The sequence below is a fragment of the Rhodnius prolixus genome, unplaced genomic scaffold (genome assembly GCF_049639745.1).
Source record: "Rhodnius prolixus isolate KJV_2025 unplaced genomic scaffold, Rpr scaffold_9, whole genome shotgun sequence".
In the NCBI taxonomy this organism is placed as follows: domain Eukaryota; kingdom Metazoa; phylum Arthropoda; class Insecta; order Hemiptera; family Reduviidae; genus Rhodnius; species Rhodnius prolixus.
In genome coordinates, this window is record NW_027411604.1 from 10994277 (window position 1) to 11011633 (window position 17357).

At 34.7% G+C, this 17357-nt stretch overlaps 1 protein-coding gene and 1 long non-coding RNA gene across 2 annotated transcripts in view; one reads left to right on the plus strand and one right to left on the minus strand.

Moving 5' to 3' along the window:
* The window catches only part of LOC141454167 (uncharacterized), a 197785-nt gene that overhangs the window by 88104 nt on the left and 92324 nt on the right, over window positions 1-17357 (minus strand). The gene's annotated exons all lie outside the window — the stretch shown is intronic.
* LOC141454186 (uncharacterized) lies at window positions 3303-12335 on the plus strand. Its single transcript, XR_012458552.1, has 3 exons — window positions 3303-4414; window positions 4549-5770; window positions 11274-12335. It is a non-coding gene; the product is annotated as an uncharacterized lncRNA (long non-coding RNA).

The following is a 17357-nucleotide window of genomic DNA, read 5'->3' on the forward strand; positions in this document are numbered from 1 at the left end:
ATTATTGTAACAGTGCATCGTAGTAGAAGACTAATGCACATTAATGGAACATTAGTGCACTTTAATGAATATAAGAGTAGTTAAGTGGTATTTTAGTGCATATTAGTGGAACATTAATGCAGTAATATTTCACTGTGAGATGTAACTTCATGATTTTTATTGCACTGATAGTCATAAAGGACGCCGACTTCAATTTGAACTTCTTTCTATCACTAATTATTGTTACTGGTCAATAGTATAATAATTAATATACCTTGTTTTGAATTTTAAAATCAGTACTTAAATATTTCATATCAAAACAAACAGATAAAGAACAGAAAAATCAAACGATTACAAAATCTAACAGCTCTATTATCTTATTCTATTCGATAAAACCTTAATTCCTAACATTACTGTTATTCGCTTTGTCATTGGCATTGCTTCCATCAACACCTTATTCAGGGCATTTTCCGATGCAACTCTACTTTATGTCCTACTCAACTCTGTAGTTCTACGAATAAGTACTAGTATATCTTACTACTAGCTAATTTAACTATTCCGTACAAAAAGAGAACTAGGCCAGGAGTTTAATAATAGATTCGGGTTGATACATTTTTCTGGTTATGGCTATTACGCATTTAGTTAATAAGATTAGGGTACCACCGTCAGGTTGATACATTTTTCTGTAACTGGCTATTACGCATTTAGTTTGTAAGTTTAGGGTATCACCGTCAGGTTGATACAACACTTTTCTCGTACTCACTATTACGGATTTAGCTATTAAGATTAGGGTATCACTGTCAGGTTGATACAACATCTTTCTGTCCAGTCTATTACGCATTTTGTTCGTAAGTTTAGGGTATCACCGTCAGGTTGATACAACCTTTTTTTAGAACTCACTATTACGGATTTAGTTATAAAGATTACGGTATCACCGTCAGGTTGATACATCTTTCTTTTACCCGCGATTACGCATTTAGTCTGTAAGTTTAGGGTATCACCGTCAGCTTGATACAAATATTTCTCTTACTGGCTACTACGCAATTAGTTTGTAACTTTAGGGTATCACCGCCAGATTGATACAACATCTTTCTGTTACTGGCGATTACGCATTTAGTTTGTAAGTTTAGGGTATCACCGTCAGGTTGATACATCTTTCTTTTACTGGCGATTACGCATTTAGTTTGTAAGTTTAGGGTATCACCGTCTGGTTGATACAACCTTTTTCTAGTACTCATTATTGCGGATTTAGTTATAAAGATTAGGGTATCACCGTCAGGTTGGTACATCTTTCTTTTACTGCCGATTACGCATTTAGTTTGTAAGTTTAGGGTATCACCGTCAGGTAGATACAACATCTTCCTGTTAGTGGCTATTAGGCATTTAGTTTGTAAGTTTAGGGTATCACCGACAGGTTGATACATCTTTCTTTTACTGGCGATTACGCATTTAGTTTGTAAGGTTAGGGTATCACCGTCAGGTTGATACATCTTTCTTTCACTGGCGATTACGCATTTAGTTTGTAAGTTTAGGGTATCACCGTCAGGTTGATGTTATTGGCTATTATGCATTTAGTTTGTAAGTTTAGGGTATCACCGCCAAATTGATGCATGTTTCTGTTACTGGCTATTACGCATTTAGTTTGTAAGTTTAGGGTATCAGCATCAGGTTGATACTACATCATTCTGTTACTGGCTATTACGCATTTAGTTTGTAAGTTTAGGGTATCACAGCCAGATTGATGCAACATCTTTCTGTTACTGGCGATTACGCATTTAGTTTGTAAGTTTAGGGTATCACCGTCAGGTTGATCCATCTTTCTTTTACTGGCGATTACGCATTTAGTTTGTAAGTTTAGGGTATCACCGTCTGGTTGATACAACCTTTTTCTAGTACTCATTATTGCGGATTTATTTATAAAGATTAGGGTATCACCGTCAGGTTGGTACATCTTTCTTTTACTGGCGATTACGCATTTAGTTTGAAAGTTTAGTGTATCACCGTCAGGTTGATACAACATCTTTCTCTTACTGGCTATTAAACATTTAGTTTGTAAGTGTAGGGTATCACCGTCAGGTTGATAAATCTTTCTTTTACTGGCGATTACGCATTTAGTTTGTAAGGTTAGGGTATCACCGACAGGTTGATACATCTTTTTTTTACTGGCGATTACGCATTTAGTTTGAAAGTTTAGGGTATCACCGTCAGGTTGATACAAGATCTTTCTGTTACTGGCTGTTACGCATTTAGTTTGTAAGTTTAGGGTATCACTGTCTGGTTGATACAACCTTTTTCTAGTACTCATTATTGCGGATTTAGTTATAAAGGTTAGGGTATCACCGTCAGGTTGGTACATCTTTTTTTTACTGGCAATTACGCATTTAATTTGTAAGTTTAGGGTATCACCGTCAGGTTGATACATCTTTCTTTTACTGGCGATTACGCATTTAGTTTGTAAGTTTAGGGTATCACTGTCTGGTTGATACAACCTTTTTCTAGTACTCATTATTGCGGATTTAGTTATAAAGGTTAGGGTATCACCGTCAGCTCGATACATTTTTCTTTTACTGGCGATTACGCATTTAGCTAGTAAGTTTAGGGTATCACCGTCAGGTTGATATAACATCTTTCAGTCCTGCATATTACGCATTTAGTTCGCAATTTTAGGGTATCACCGTTAGGTTGGTACATCTTTCTTTTACTAGCGATTACGCATTTAGTTTGTAAGTTTAGGGTATCACCATCAGGTTGATACTACATCATTCTGTTGCTGGCTATTACGCATTTAGTTTGTAAGTTTAGGGTATCACCGCCAGATCGATGCAACATCTTTTTATTACTGTCTATTACACATTTAGTTTGTAAGTTTAGGGTATCTCAGTCGGGTTGATACAACATCTTTCTGTTACTGGTGATTACGCATTTAGTTTGTAAATGTAGGGTATCACCGTCAGGTTGATACAACTTGTTCTAGTACTCACTATTGCGGATTTAGTTATAACTATTAGGGTATCACCGTCAGGTTGATACAACCATTTTCTAGTACTCATTATTACGGATTTAGTTATAAAGATTAGGGTATCACCGTCAGGTTGATACATCTTTCTTTTCTAACGATTACGCATTTAGTTTGTAAGTTTAGGGTATCACCATCAGTTTGATACTACATCATTCTGTTACTGGCTATTACGCATTTAGTTTGTATGTTTAGGGTTTCACCGTCTGGTTGATACATTATCTTTCTGTTACTGGTGATTACGCATTTAGTTTGTAAATGTAGGGTATCACCGTCAGGTTGATACAACTTTTTCTAGTACTCACCATTGCGGATTTAGTTATAAATATTAGGGTATCACCGTCAGGTTGATACATCTCTTTGTTACTGGCTATTACTCATTTAGTTTGTAAGTTTAGGGTATCACCGTCAGGTTGATACAACATCTTTTTATTACTGGCTATTACACATTTAGTTTGTAAGTTTAGGGTATCACAGTCGGGTTGATACATCTTTCTTTTCTAGCGATTACGCATTTAGTTTGTAAGTTTAGGGTATCACCATCAGGTTGATACTACATCATTCTGTTACTGGCTATTACGCATTTAGTTTGTAAGTTTAGGGTATCACCGTCAGGTTGATACAACCATTTTCTAGTACTCATTATTACGGATTTAGTTATAAATATTAGGGTATCACAATCAGGTTGATACATCTCTTTGTTACTGGCTATTACTCATTTAGTTTGTAAGTTTAGGGTATCACCGTCAGGTTGATACAACCATTTTTTAGTACTCACTATTGCGGATTTAGTTATAAAGATTAGGGTATCACCGTCAGGTTGATACAACATTTTTTTGTGACTGGCTATTACTCATTATTTTGTAAGTTTAGGGTATTGCCGTCAGGTTGATACAATATCTTTCTGTAACTGGCTATTACGCATTTAGTTATAAAGATTAGGGTATCACCGTCAGGTTGATACAACATCTTTCTGTTACTGGATATTACGCATTTAGTTTGGAAGTTTAGGGTATCACCGTCAGGTTGATACATTTTTCTGTTACTGGCTGTTACGCATTTAGTTTGAAATTTTAGTGTATCCCCGTCAGGTTGATACATCTCTTTGTTACTGGCTATTACGCATTTAGTTATAAAGATTAGGGTATCACCGTCAGGTTGATACAACATCTTTTTATTACTGGCTATTACACATTTAGTTTGTAAGTTTAGGGTATCACAGTCGGGTTGATACAACATCTTTCTGTTACTGGCTATTACGCATTTAGTTTGTATGTTTAGGGTTTCACCGTCTGGTTGATACATTATCTTTCTGTTACTGGTGATTACGCATTTAGTTTGTAAATGTAGGGTATCACCGTCAGGTTGATACAACTTTTTCTAGTACTCACTATTGCGGATTTAGTTATAAATATTAGGGTATCACCGTCAGGTTGATACATCTCTTTGTTACTGGCTATTACTCATTTAGTTTGTAAGTTTAGGGTATCACCGTCAGGTTGATACAACATCTTTTTATTACTGGCTATTACACATTTAGTTTGTAAGTTTAGGGTATCACAGTCGGGTTGATACATCTTTCTTTTCTAGCGATTACGCATTTAGTTTGTAAGTTTAGGGTATCACCATCAGGTTGATACTACATCATTCTGTTACTGGCTATTACGCATTTAGTTTGTAAGTTTAGGGTATCACCGTCAGGTTGATACAACCATTTTCTAGTACTCATTATTACGGATTTAGTTATAAATATTAGGGTATCACAATCAGGTTGATACATCTCTTTGTTACTGGCTATTACTCATTTAGTTTGTAAGTTTAGGGTATCACCGTCAGGTTGATACAACCATTTTTTAGTACTCACTATTGCGGATTTAGTTATAAAGATTAGGGTATCACCGTCAGGTTGATACAACATTTTTTTGTGACTGGCTATTACTCATTATTTTGTAAGTTTAGGGTATTGCCGTCAGGTTGATACAATATCTTTCTGTAACTGGCTATTACGCATTTAGTTATAAAGATTAGGGTATCACCGTCAGGTTGATACAACATCTTTCTGTTACTGGATATTACGCATTTAGTTTGGAAGTTTAGGGTATCACCGTCAGGTTGATACATTTTTCTGTTACTGGCTGTTACGCATTTAGTTTGAAATTTTAGTGTATCCCCGTCAGGTTGATACATCTCTTTGTTACTGGCTATTACGCATTTAGTTTGTAAGTTTAGGGTATCACCGTCAGGTTGATACAACATCTTTTTATTACTGGCTATTACACATTTAGTAATTAAGATTATTAAGATTATGAATAAGCATAAGCGATTAATGCAGTTATCTTTTGTGTAGAGACTTCGCTGGTTCCTCAGCTCCGTGTACACTATGCACCTTCAACATTTTCTCTATACTCTCACATTTTAAATTTTAAGTTCCGTATTTACATAAACATTACATATATTTTGTAACCTTTGAATATACGATTATCTAATTATGATTTTTTTTTTCAGTTCTTTTGGGAGTGTTAAATTTTCGGGAGTGTTGAACTTTCGGGAGTGTTAAACTTTCGGTTGTGTTATACGCGAGTGGTTTATGTTTTTTAAAACAATATATTTGATTAATTATGCGTTAAGCTTGATTTTTGTTTTGTGTTTTTCCTGAAAATCGTCATTTTATTGCGTCACAGTTATTTTTTAGCGTTTTATCTCTTTTTAAATTGTGTCAAGTGTCAAGTGTCATGATGTGGTGGAGATTAAAGGCGTCTTGGAATAGCATGTTTGGTGAGTGAATTACTCTACGTATATAATTTTCGATCTGTTGTATACTATAGTTGCTATACTGTTGTACTATACTAATAGTTGAATAGTTACTATACTATAGTGAGTTTTAAGCGCAAACATTAGTTCGTATTATGTTATAGTGCAATGTGATTTCTTTCGCTGTTCAATTTTCCTGTTCTCTGTTACTTCTTTCTGAACATAACCTTAACCACGATTTAAAACTAGTATGCCATCCATCCTTTACTAAGGTAAAGCGTTTTTCTTTCGGTGAATTCTCTATGGTCTTTGAGCCTCTGATGTTTGTGTAAGCTCGTAGCGATCACTCTATGTCGTTGAGTCTCTTTCTATCATGGCTTTATTTTTCATTTGTTCCTTCATTAGGCTGGATCAGTTTAGACTGCTCTGATGCCCTAAGTCGATCACACTTCTAAGGGGAAAAGTAGGTAAACTTTGATTTGAATTATGTATTATACACTCCTTTCATTATTTTATTTATTTTAGTTATTATTATTATTTTTTTAAGTTGCTTTTCCCCATAAGTAGAAAGAGTAATAATCTGTAATTCTGTGTGTTGCTGACTTTTGCTTTCATATTTTAATTCCGAACATTTGTATCGATTTTAGTTTAAATTTGCTGATCCTGATGTCACCAATAAATAATAATAATAATCGATAGGAAACCCATTTTTCCTAAACTATTTGGCTGGCACTTTAGGAATTACACCACCTTATAACTGGGAAGACCCTGTTGAAGTTGTGCTACCAATTTTTCGAAAAGAATTGCTGCACATCATTAGTTTTTTTTTTTTTTTTTTTGAAAAAGTAGTTAAAACTTTGGGAACTATTACCAGGGGACGGAAGGATTTTATTTTGTAATTAATATATTTATACAAAATTTCTTCATTAAAGTGGTCTTTCCGATATGGCGTATTTTCCTTGTTAAACTTTAGGCCGATTCCGTGGTTACTCCAAAGAAATATAATGTAACTTCCGATGATTTATTCGTTTTTGTCTTTGTTGATATTAACATATATATTATTAAAACTGCCCGGTAGGACAGTTGTATATGGGTTGATCGTCAAAAAGTGAACGAAAAAGCGTAACGTTGAAAAACACCCAACTTTGACAATTTTTTTCTCTTTTTCTATTGAAGATAAAATTCCCAAATTTTCTTTAAAATATCTACCAACTAATTATTCCCGATATCCATACATTTAAAAATTCATTGGATACATAAATTTGTTGCAACTAAGGAACAAAAAGAAAACTCTGTCCAAAAGGTATAAAAATCTCCTTAACAAAAATTTACAGTTTTAAAAGTTAAGTATAAGGGTTGATTAAACGCCAAAAGGTACACAAATCAGCAGTACCCAACATTTCATTCATACTTTTACTATCATATTTTTTAGAATATGTTAGGTGTCACAGAGCCTTATGCTGGCCATTTTCATGCATGAAATATTTGTTCAGTAATGAGTAGCACCCATTTAATTTAGATTGTATTAGGAGATATCAAACTATTCATGCACAGGTTGAAACAAAAAAAAATGTTAATGAAAAATATAATTGTTTTACGTTAAAAATTAAAAATGCATTTACCAAGATGCATACCGATTTTATTTTGGTCTTGTTTTTAACATCTGATTTAAGTGCAAGTTTAGCGCAGGTGAAGGAAGTAAAATCGTCGGTTTAAGTTCATTGTTCAAGATAACTGATTGTTCTTTACATTATGCAGTAGTTAAGCATTAATAATATGTAATTAATAATTAATCTTGTTCGTTATTATTAAATATTAATGTAGTTTTCTTCAATAAAGTTGTTAATCTAGGATTTCTCCCTACAATGTTACATATTTAAAATATAAAATAAATATGCATATTTTTAGTTGGTAAAATAAAACTTCTTTACAACGCATTCACAGTTAAAGGGCCACATTAAATTAAAGTTTGAAAATTAATGAACTATAATTACAAATATTACTTATTTGTTATTAACTATGTAATTTGTGCTCACTTAAGACGAATACAAGACTGAAATTTCGTTTTAACTCCGTAATTCAAATTACAACATTAAAAGATCAACTCTAACGTTCACTTTTTCTTCCTTAATGATTTGAATGATGATTATTCAGAATAAAGATAAATCACAAGAATAATTTGGAATAGAGTTAAAATGAAAAGCCTTTCTAGTACTAACTATGATGATGAGATACATACATCTTATAATTCTAACAGAAATATATTTATGGGTGATAAAAGGCCAGCACAAGGGTCTGTGACATCTAATAAATTCTAAAAAATATGATACTTAGAAGTAAGAATGAAATGTTGGGTACTCGCTGATTTGTGTACCTTTCGGCATTTAATCAACCCATATACTTAACTTTTAAAACTGTAAGTTTTTGTTAAGGAGATATACATATAATATACAGGGTGATCCATTTAAAACGCACCAATCGCAAATAACTTTTTAGGAAAGCGGAATTTCGAAAAAACCCACGAAGTAAACTATATGTTTTTTTTGGTCTAGTTTTCAAATTTTCCACCCCCGATGCTGTACCTTCATTTTTTTGCGGAGCTACGGCTAAAAACCCGATTGGGGTTTCATGAGGACCACTGGTTTTGTCAATGATTATAAAAACTACATAAAAAAACTGTGAAAAATGACGTTAATCCCGTTTCGATATCCCTAATATTTGTTGAGATATTTAAGATCAAAGTTACAATTTTATCTATTCGTGAACGGTTTTCAATATTAATTTTCCACCAGAAATACACGTTTTGGGAGGTCCTCTGACTGCAAAAAATATTATTTGACACTCAAAGAACAAAAATAATAAGAATTGAATATTTTAAAATGTGTAGTGTAATGCAATGGTTATGGGTGAGTAGAATAAATTTATTTTATCATCAAATAAAAGCAATCATCACATCATTTTAATACACCCAGTATGCAAGACTTCTTGACCTATGATTACGGTAAGAATATCTTGATAATGATGAGTGGGTGTTGGTCAAGTGGTCAAGAGCGTGGCTTTGTAAGTGGGTGATCCCCAGTTCGGATTCCACGTATTTCTACACTTTATTAAAAAAATATTATGATTTTTTAAGTAATAAGAATGACTATCCGCGGGATTCGAACTTCTTGGAACGCTCTCTTGTGCCGTGAAGAATAATCAAGCCTTAGTTCTAGTAAAACCCCACAGAATGCGGGCCTATACCGGTGTCGTTCAGTAAGTGCTGCCCCTTTTGGCATTGTGAATAATAATAAAATCCGTACATATCATTGTTTAACGGCGTGTAAACTTATTTCACAACTTGAACAATTTCAGTTGTATATTATTGTACTTCTACAGTTCTATTATACTGTAGAGTAAGTATTCTTGAAGTGAACTTTCTAACAAATAATTTCCAATGATGATATGAAAACTTTGTTTGATAAGTTTTCTCTTCAGATTGCGCAGTCTTGTTGTTAACTTCCACTGTAGAGAGAGAGAGAGAGTGAACAAAGAATTTCCCACCTAAAGGTAGTGGGAAAGCCTTCGATAGAACTGCAGATAGTGAGTTGTCGCTTGAAAGAAAAAGTTTTTCATTTGTAATACCAATTTCCGCTACTCTGTGGGCAAAATTAATTTTTTTTTTCGCGATAAAGTTCGGGATTCAGGAGTGGCGCAGGATTTTTGTTATTATTATTATTTGGGGAACTGAATGAATATGGAAAAGGGAAAACAAATGATAAGTGGAAAATCTAAATTAATATAATAAGAAAAATGTTTTACAATCCAATCAACTTCAAACTAAGTATATTCATAAAATGAATTTATTGGTTTAAAAAATAAATAATAAATTATCATCTTACCCGCCACATTACGCGGAGTGAGAAGGAAGACGTCTTCATAACTAATTTGGCGGCTTTTTTTTAGAAGATTTCTACAGTCTGTGAACATAAAAAACATAATAATACATTTTTTATTGTGATTAATAGAAATATTACATAATGCATTACAAAAATAAATAAAATAAAAGTAGGTTATGCGAGGGCAGGCTTAAGCGGGAAAACATTTTATTCTGGCTATTAATAGTCATTTCCCCACTCTGCGTAAAAACATTTCAAAAGTGTCTGGAACATCCATGAAAACGATCTTCTCCAGTGAAAAGAGGATCCCCCTGTTTCCCTATGAAAATCAGCTTCACTGGGGGGTAATCCGTGTCTTTGGCCAGGGCTAGATACCGACATTCGTAGCCAACGCCAGAGTGTCTAATATGAAAAGAGATTTGAGATGCCCGGATATCTCTTGGTGACCATGTTACGACTATAGGGTTCACTGTAATCCGGAAAATTAAAATTGACCAGTTTGATTAAAAGGGATACTTTAGAGGGAAGCCTCTCTCTCACTCTAAAATATCTCTCAAATTATAAAACTTGAAATTTAAATGAGAAATAAAAAAAACACTTTTCTGGGGGCTTTCAGGGAGATCTTGAAACGGAAAACTAAATTTTCCCGCGCAATAGAATAAATAAAAAATAAAAACATCGCCATATTTTCACTTTTCGTGAAGTTTAAGTTTCTGACATTTTTTTTCCTGTTTTCTTTTTGGAAGTACTGGCATTGAACATTTAAAGGTGACGTATTTAACTATTCATCCTTCTCTGACAGTTCTTCTTTTCAAAGAACGAACAGAATGGAGAGAAATTTTAGAAAATTTTGGTTTTTCTTCTTTTAAGAAATTGTGCGAAGTAAGGGGAAGAAAGAAAAGGGAAAATACTTCCGGTAATTCAGGAGTGCAATGTGTAGAAATGCTTTCTAGTTAAAAAGATCCGCACAAAAGACTGACGACCAAGACGTGGGTTCCCTACAGAGAAACGGATCAAATATTTCTTATCTCTTCTCGCATATACTTTGGTTACATCTTATCCTTTTAATATTCCTAACTTATTCCGTACCCACTGACTTTCTTCTCCATGTAGCTCTATCTTTGTCTTCTTATTGCTTTTCTGAAGAATATTTGTATGGTACATTTTTCCGGGTACTAAAGTTTTGCCATTTCTAAAGTACAATCATATGTTTGGTTCCGACCAATGACGAAGCATTAAAAACTTCTCCTTTTGAGCATTCTGGTACTTGTGCCCAAATAAAGGTCGGATATTGGCTGGTAGTTTCTCTTATTACGTCACAGGAAGTATTTATTGCATTTTCAAAATTAAACTTTTCCTAGAAATATCCCTTTTGAGATCCCCTTTTAGATTGTCTTTTTTGGAAGAAAACTATTTTAAAGTATATTTATGAGTTCCATATAAAAAGTATATATTTTATCATATTAATCTTACTCTAACCATGAGTACATTAACTTTCTATGTAGGAAATCACATGAGCAATGTAGGGAAATGTAAATAAAATGTATATAAAAATTATTATTATTAACAGAACCACATTTAATTTAAAAAATTAATAATATTGTGCAGTATTTATCTGTAAGTAATACTTCTTTTTTTTTTTGTTACAGGGAGTGCGGGATCGTTAAAATTCTCGGGAGTGCGGGAGTGTTAAAATCCCCGGGAGTGCTCGCATCGGGAGTGCTTGATTACCCTTTATTAAGATGGATTGACTACTTTTAACCTGTGCGCTTAAAAATTGTAAAAAACAAAAAATTTCTTCGGGTATTTTCAAAATTCCGTCACAAGACAGTAAACACGCCACAGTTTCATTTCCGCTGAAATCTTTTAAACTGTGTCCAGTGTCCAGTGTTGAAGAGCTGCAGAAGACATCGATGGATATGCACTGCAAATGATTAGTGCATATCCCAACCGACAGCAAAAATCAGGTAGGGCGAGGAATTAACTATGTGGTCCATATTTATGACTCTCAACTCTTTTTAAATGCCACTCTTCGGAATGGCTCACCACTCCTACCACAGATCTATCCTCTAAATAAAAACTCTGTCTACAATAATTATAGTTCCAATTATTTTGCTTGCATGAAAAAAAATGACACTAGTCATTTTAGAAAAATAAACGGAATTATAATTATTTAAAACATTTATATGACCACTGTTAATATCCTTCTTCGGAACTTCTAGTCCAAGTTGAGGACGAAAAGGTAGGACAATTAATTACTGCATGTTTTTTTTTTTATTAAATAATTTATATTAATTCAAAAAGTACATTTTTATGTCTACAGGAAATTTGTTTTTATAGTTTTAGGGCAAGTTTCTGTGTTCAAATTCGTGTTCGTATTCAACGTTGATTCTTATTTCTATTGTTGTCGTTATTCATTTTGCTGTTGTTACTTCAAATTGGTTCTTTTGTCAGTTGCGACTTCCTTCATTACACAGGTTCATATTTACTTTGCTATTTCCTATTTATCGCTTCGTTTATTATCTATTGCTTAAACGAGTCCAAGTTTCTAGGTAAATCTCTTCTTCCCAAACGCGGTTCTTCACAAATAGCGTATCCTGTATTCTGCTATTCCTGCTATTTGTCCATTACCCTACCAAAACTCCGTATAATCGTATTCCTTACCGGGTCCAAAGCTGGTTTTCGCTCCCCCTCTGTACATCGCAGGTAATGCATCACCATTGTTAATGAGATTTGCTATTACGCCTGCTTATAAGAGGATAAAAACCAGTTGGAATACGATACTAAAGGCAGGATGGCATTTTGGGGGGCAAAAATCTGAGCTCTACCTCCACGAGGTGCCCCCCGGACAACTGCTCCCCGGAGCAGGCTAACAGAGCCAGTACCAATTCCTTTAAGTATTCTGAGTAGACATTTCTTGAGAATGATGACTCAGGTTAGCAGTAGTCCAATAGATTAGAGAGTATTCTGGCAGCTGCCCAAGTCTGACTGCGCACACCATTTCTGAGAATCTATAGCACCGCAAGAAACCTTCATACGTGATGAACCAGCTACGTGTACTTCCCAGTAGTTACGTACCCCATTTACCATTTCTCGTCATCTTCTTAACGTCGTCCTCCAACCCAAATCTTTGTTACCTAGGTTTGTGAAAAACTCTTTACGATTTTATCGTTTATTAATGTAGCTGAAATTTTCAATTTCTACAGCAATTCGAAGTGGTACCATCTACTGCAATCTGTCAGATGTTCTCAGCTAAATTCGAATATACGTTCAAGTAACTACGCTAGAATTATGCTATATTCAGAACTGGAAGACATCTATAGCTCACTGTCAAACATTATCATCATCACCTACTGGATTATTAAAATTATTTTGTCTAGGAACCGGAGTAATAACTAACCGTCAGTTAGGTTAAATTCAAAATCTTTACGTTGGAGGGACACCCTTCGTCTCTCGCTCAAGTACTCCGCACCCTGCTTCATACAATTTTGGAAGAAAGTGATTTTCCATCCTAATTTAGGGCAACTTCTGTTTCTGAACACATTTCTAAAATTACCCCTCATGGAGCGGCTGATGCATGCAGTCGCTTTGGGTAGTAGCGACCCCACGGGTACCACAGCTCAGTACACCATGCACCCAACACAAAACATTTTTACTGCCAGTGTTGCGCGTTCAGACTTAATGTAAGTGTATCAGTACCAAACATTTTCTTTGCAAGTTTAGATATTATTAAGGTGTCACCATTCGGATAATACCACTCACATTTTAGACCAGCGTTAAACGTTTATTTATAATGTTAGTGTATCACCAGCAGGTTGATACAACCATTTTTTATTGCGAATTTAGATACTATTAGAGTGTCTCCATCAGGATGATACCATTCTCTATTTAGGCCAGCCTTAGGCGCTTAGATATAATGTTAGTTAATGTTAGTGTATCACCAGCAGGTTGATACAACCATTTTTTATTGCGAATTTAGATACTATTAGAGTGTCTCCATCAGGATGATACCATTCTCTATTTAGGCCAGCCTTAGGCGCTTAGATATAATGTTAGTTAATGTTAGTGTATCACCAGCAGGTTGATACAACCATTTTTTATTGCGAATTTAGATACTATTAGAGTGTCTCCATCAGGATGATACCATTCTCTATTTAGGCCAGCCTTAGGCGCTTAGATATAATGTTAGTTAATGTTAGTGTATCACCAGCAGGTTGATACAACCATTTTTTATATCGAATTTAGATACTATTAGGGTGTCTCCATCAGGATGATACCATTCTCTATTTAGGCCAGCCTTAGGCGCTTAGATATAATCTTAGTTAATCTTAGTGTATCACCAGCAGGTTGATACAACCATTTTTTATTGCGAATTTAGATACTATTAGAGTGTCTCCATCAGGATGATAACATTCTCTATTTAGGCCAGCCTTAGGCGCTTAGATATAAAGTTAGTTAATGATACTGTATCACCAGCAGGTTGATACAACCATTTTTCATTGCGAATTTAGATATTATCTGAGTGTCTCTATCAGGATGATACCATTCTCTATTTATACCAGCCATACGCGCTTAGATAAAATGTTAGTTAATGTTACTGTATCACCAGCAGGTTGATACAACCATTTTTTATTGCGAATTAGATACTATCAGAGTGTCTCCATCAGGATGATACTATTCTCTATTTAGGCCAGCCTTAGGCGCTTAGATATAATGTTAGTTAATGATACTGTATCACCAGCAGGTTGATACAACCATTTTTTATTGCGAATTTAGATACTATTAGAGGGTCTCCATCAAAATGATACCATTCTCTATTTATCCCAGCCATACGCGCTTAGATAAAATGTGAGTTAATGTTACTGTATCACCAGCAGGTTGATACAACCATTTTTTATTGCGAATTTAGATATTATCAGAGTGTCTCCATCAGGATGATACCATTCTCTATTTAGGCCAGCCTTAGGCGCTTAGATATAATGTTAGTTAATGTTAGACTATCACCAGCAGGTTGATACAACCATTTTTTATTACGAACTTAGATATTAACAGGGTGTCTACATCAGGATGATACCATTCTCTATTTATGCCGGCCTTACGCGATTAGATATAATGTTAGTGTATCACCAGCAGGTTGATACAACGCTTTCCTATTACGAGTTTAGATACTATTAGGGTGTCTCCATCAGGATGATACCATTCTCTATTTATCCCAGCCATACGCGCTTAGATAAAATGTTAGTTAATGTTAGTGTATCACCAGCAGGTTGATACAACCATTTTTTATTGTCAGTTTAGATATTATCACGGTGTCCTACATCAGGATGATACCATTCTCTATTTATGCCGGCCTAACGTGCTTAGATAAAATGTTAGTGTATCACCAGCAGGTTGATACAACCTTTTCTTATTGCAAGTTTAGATACTACTAGAGTGTCACCAACACGCTCTATTTATGCCAGCGTTACGCGTTTAGATATAATGTTAGTTAATGTTACTGTATCACCAGCAGGTTGAAACAACGCTTTCCTATTACGAGTTTAGATACTATTAGGGTGTCTCCATCAGGATGATACCATTCTCTATTTATCCCAGCCATACGCGCTTAGATAAAATGTTAGTTAATGTTAGTGTATCACCAGCAGGTTGATACAACCATTTTTTATTCCGAGTTTAGATATTATCACGGTGTCTCCATCAGGATGATACCATTCTCTATTTATGCCGGCCTTACGCGGTTAGATATAATGTTAGTGTATCACCAGCAGGTTGATACAACCATTTTTTATTGCGAATTTAGATACTATTAGAGTGTCTCCATCAGGATGATACCATTCTCTATTTAGGCCAGCCTTAGGCGCTTAGATATAATGTTAGTTAATGTTAGTGTATCACCAGCAAGTTGATACAACCATTTTTTATTGCGAATTTAGATACTATTAGAGTGTCTCCATCAGGATGATACCATTCTCTATTTAGGCCAGCCTTAGGCGCTTAGATATAATGTTAGTTAATGTTAGTGTATCACCAGCAGGTTGATACAACCATTTTTTATATCGAATTTAGATACTATTAGGGTGTCTCCATCAGGATGATACCATTCTCTATTTAGGCCAGCCTTAGGCGCTTAGATATAATCTTAGTTAATCTTAGTGTATCACCAGCAGGTTGATACAACCATTTTTTATTGCGAATTTAGATACTATTAGAGTGTCTCCATCAGGATGATACCATTCTCTATTTAGGCCAGCCTTAGGCGCTTAGATATAAAGTTAGTTAATGATACTGTATCACCAGCAGGTTGATACAACCATTTTTTATTGCGAATTTAGATATTATCTGAGTGTCTCTATCAGGATGATACCATTCTCTATTTATACCAGCCATACGCGCTTAGATAAAATGTTAGTTAATGTTACTGTATCACCAGCAGGTTGATACAACCATTTTTTATTGCGAATTTAGATACTATCAGAGTGTCTCCATCAGGATGATACCATTCTCTATTTATGCCGGCCTTACGCGATTAGATATAATGTTAGTGTATCACCAGCAGGTTGATACAACGCTTTCCTATTACGAGTTTAGATACTATTAGGGTGTCTCCATCAGGATGATACCATTCTCTATTTATCCCAGCCATACGCGCTTAGATAAAATGTTAGTTAATGTTAGTGTATCACCAGCAGGTTGATACAACCATTTTTTATTGTCAGTTTAGATATTATCACGGTGTCCTACATCAGGATGATACCATTCTCTATTTATGCCGGCCTAACGTGCTTAGATAAAATGTTAGTGTATCACCAGCAGGTTGATACAACCTTTTCTTATTGCAAGTTTAGATACTACTAGAGTGTCACCAACACGCTCTATTTATGCCAGCGTTACGCGTTTAGATATAATGTTAGTTAATGTTACTGTATCACCAGCAGGTTGAAACAACGCTTTCCTATTACGAGTTTAGATACTATTAGGGTGTCTCCATCAGGATGATACCATTCTCTATTTATCCCAGCCATACGCGCTTAGATAAAATGTTAGTTAATGTTAGTGTATCACCAGCAGGTTGATACAACCATTTTTTATTCCGAGTTTAGATATTATCACGGTGTCTCCATCAGGATGATACCATTCTCTATTTATGCCGGCCTTACGCGGTTAGATATAATGTTAGTGTATCACCAGCAGGTTGATAAAACCATTTTTTATTGCAAGTTTAGATACTACTAGGGTGTCACCAACAGGATGATAACACGCTCTATTTATGCCAGCGTTACGCGTTTAGATATAATGTTAGTTAATCTTACTGTATCACCAGCAGGTTGAATCAACCATTTTTTATTGCGAATTTAGATATTATCAGAGTGTCTCCATCAGGATGATACCATTCTCTATTTAGGCCAGCCTTAGGCGCTTAGATATAATGTTAGTTAATGTTAGACTATCACCAGCAGGTTGATACAACCATTTTTTATTACGAACTTAGATATTAACAGGGTGTCTACATCAGGATGATACCATTCTCTATTTATGCCGGCCTTACGCGATTAGATATAATGTTAGTGTATCACCAGCAGGTTGATACAACGCTTTCCTATTACGAGTTTAGATACTATTAGGGTGTCTCCATCAGGATGATACCATTCTCTATTTATCCCAGCCATACGCGCTTAGATAAAATGTTAGTTAATGTTAGTGTATCACCAGCAGGTTGATACAACCATTTTTTA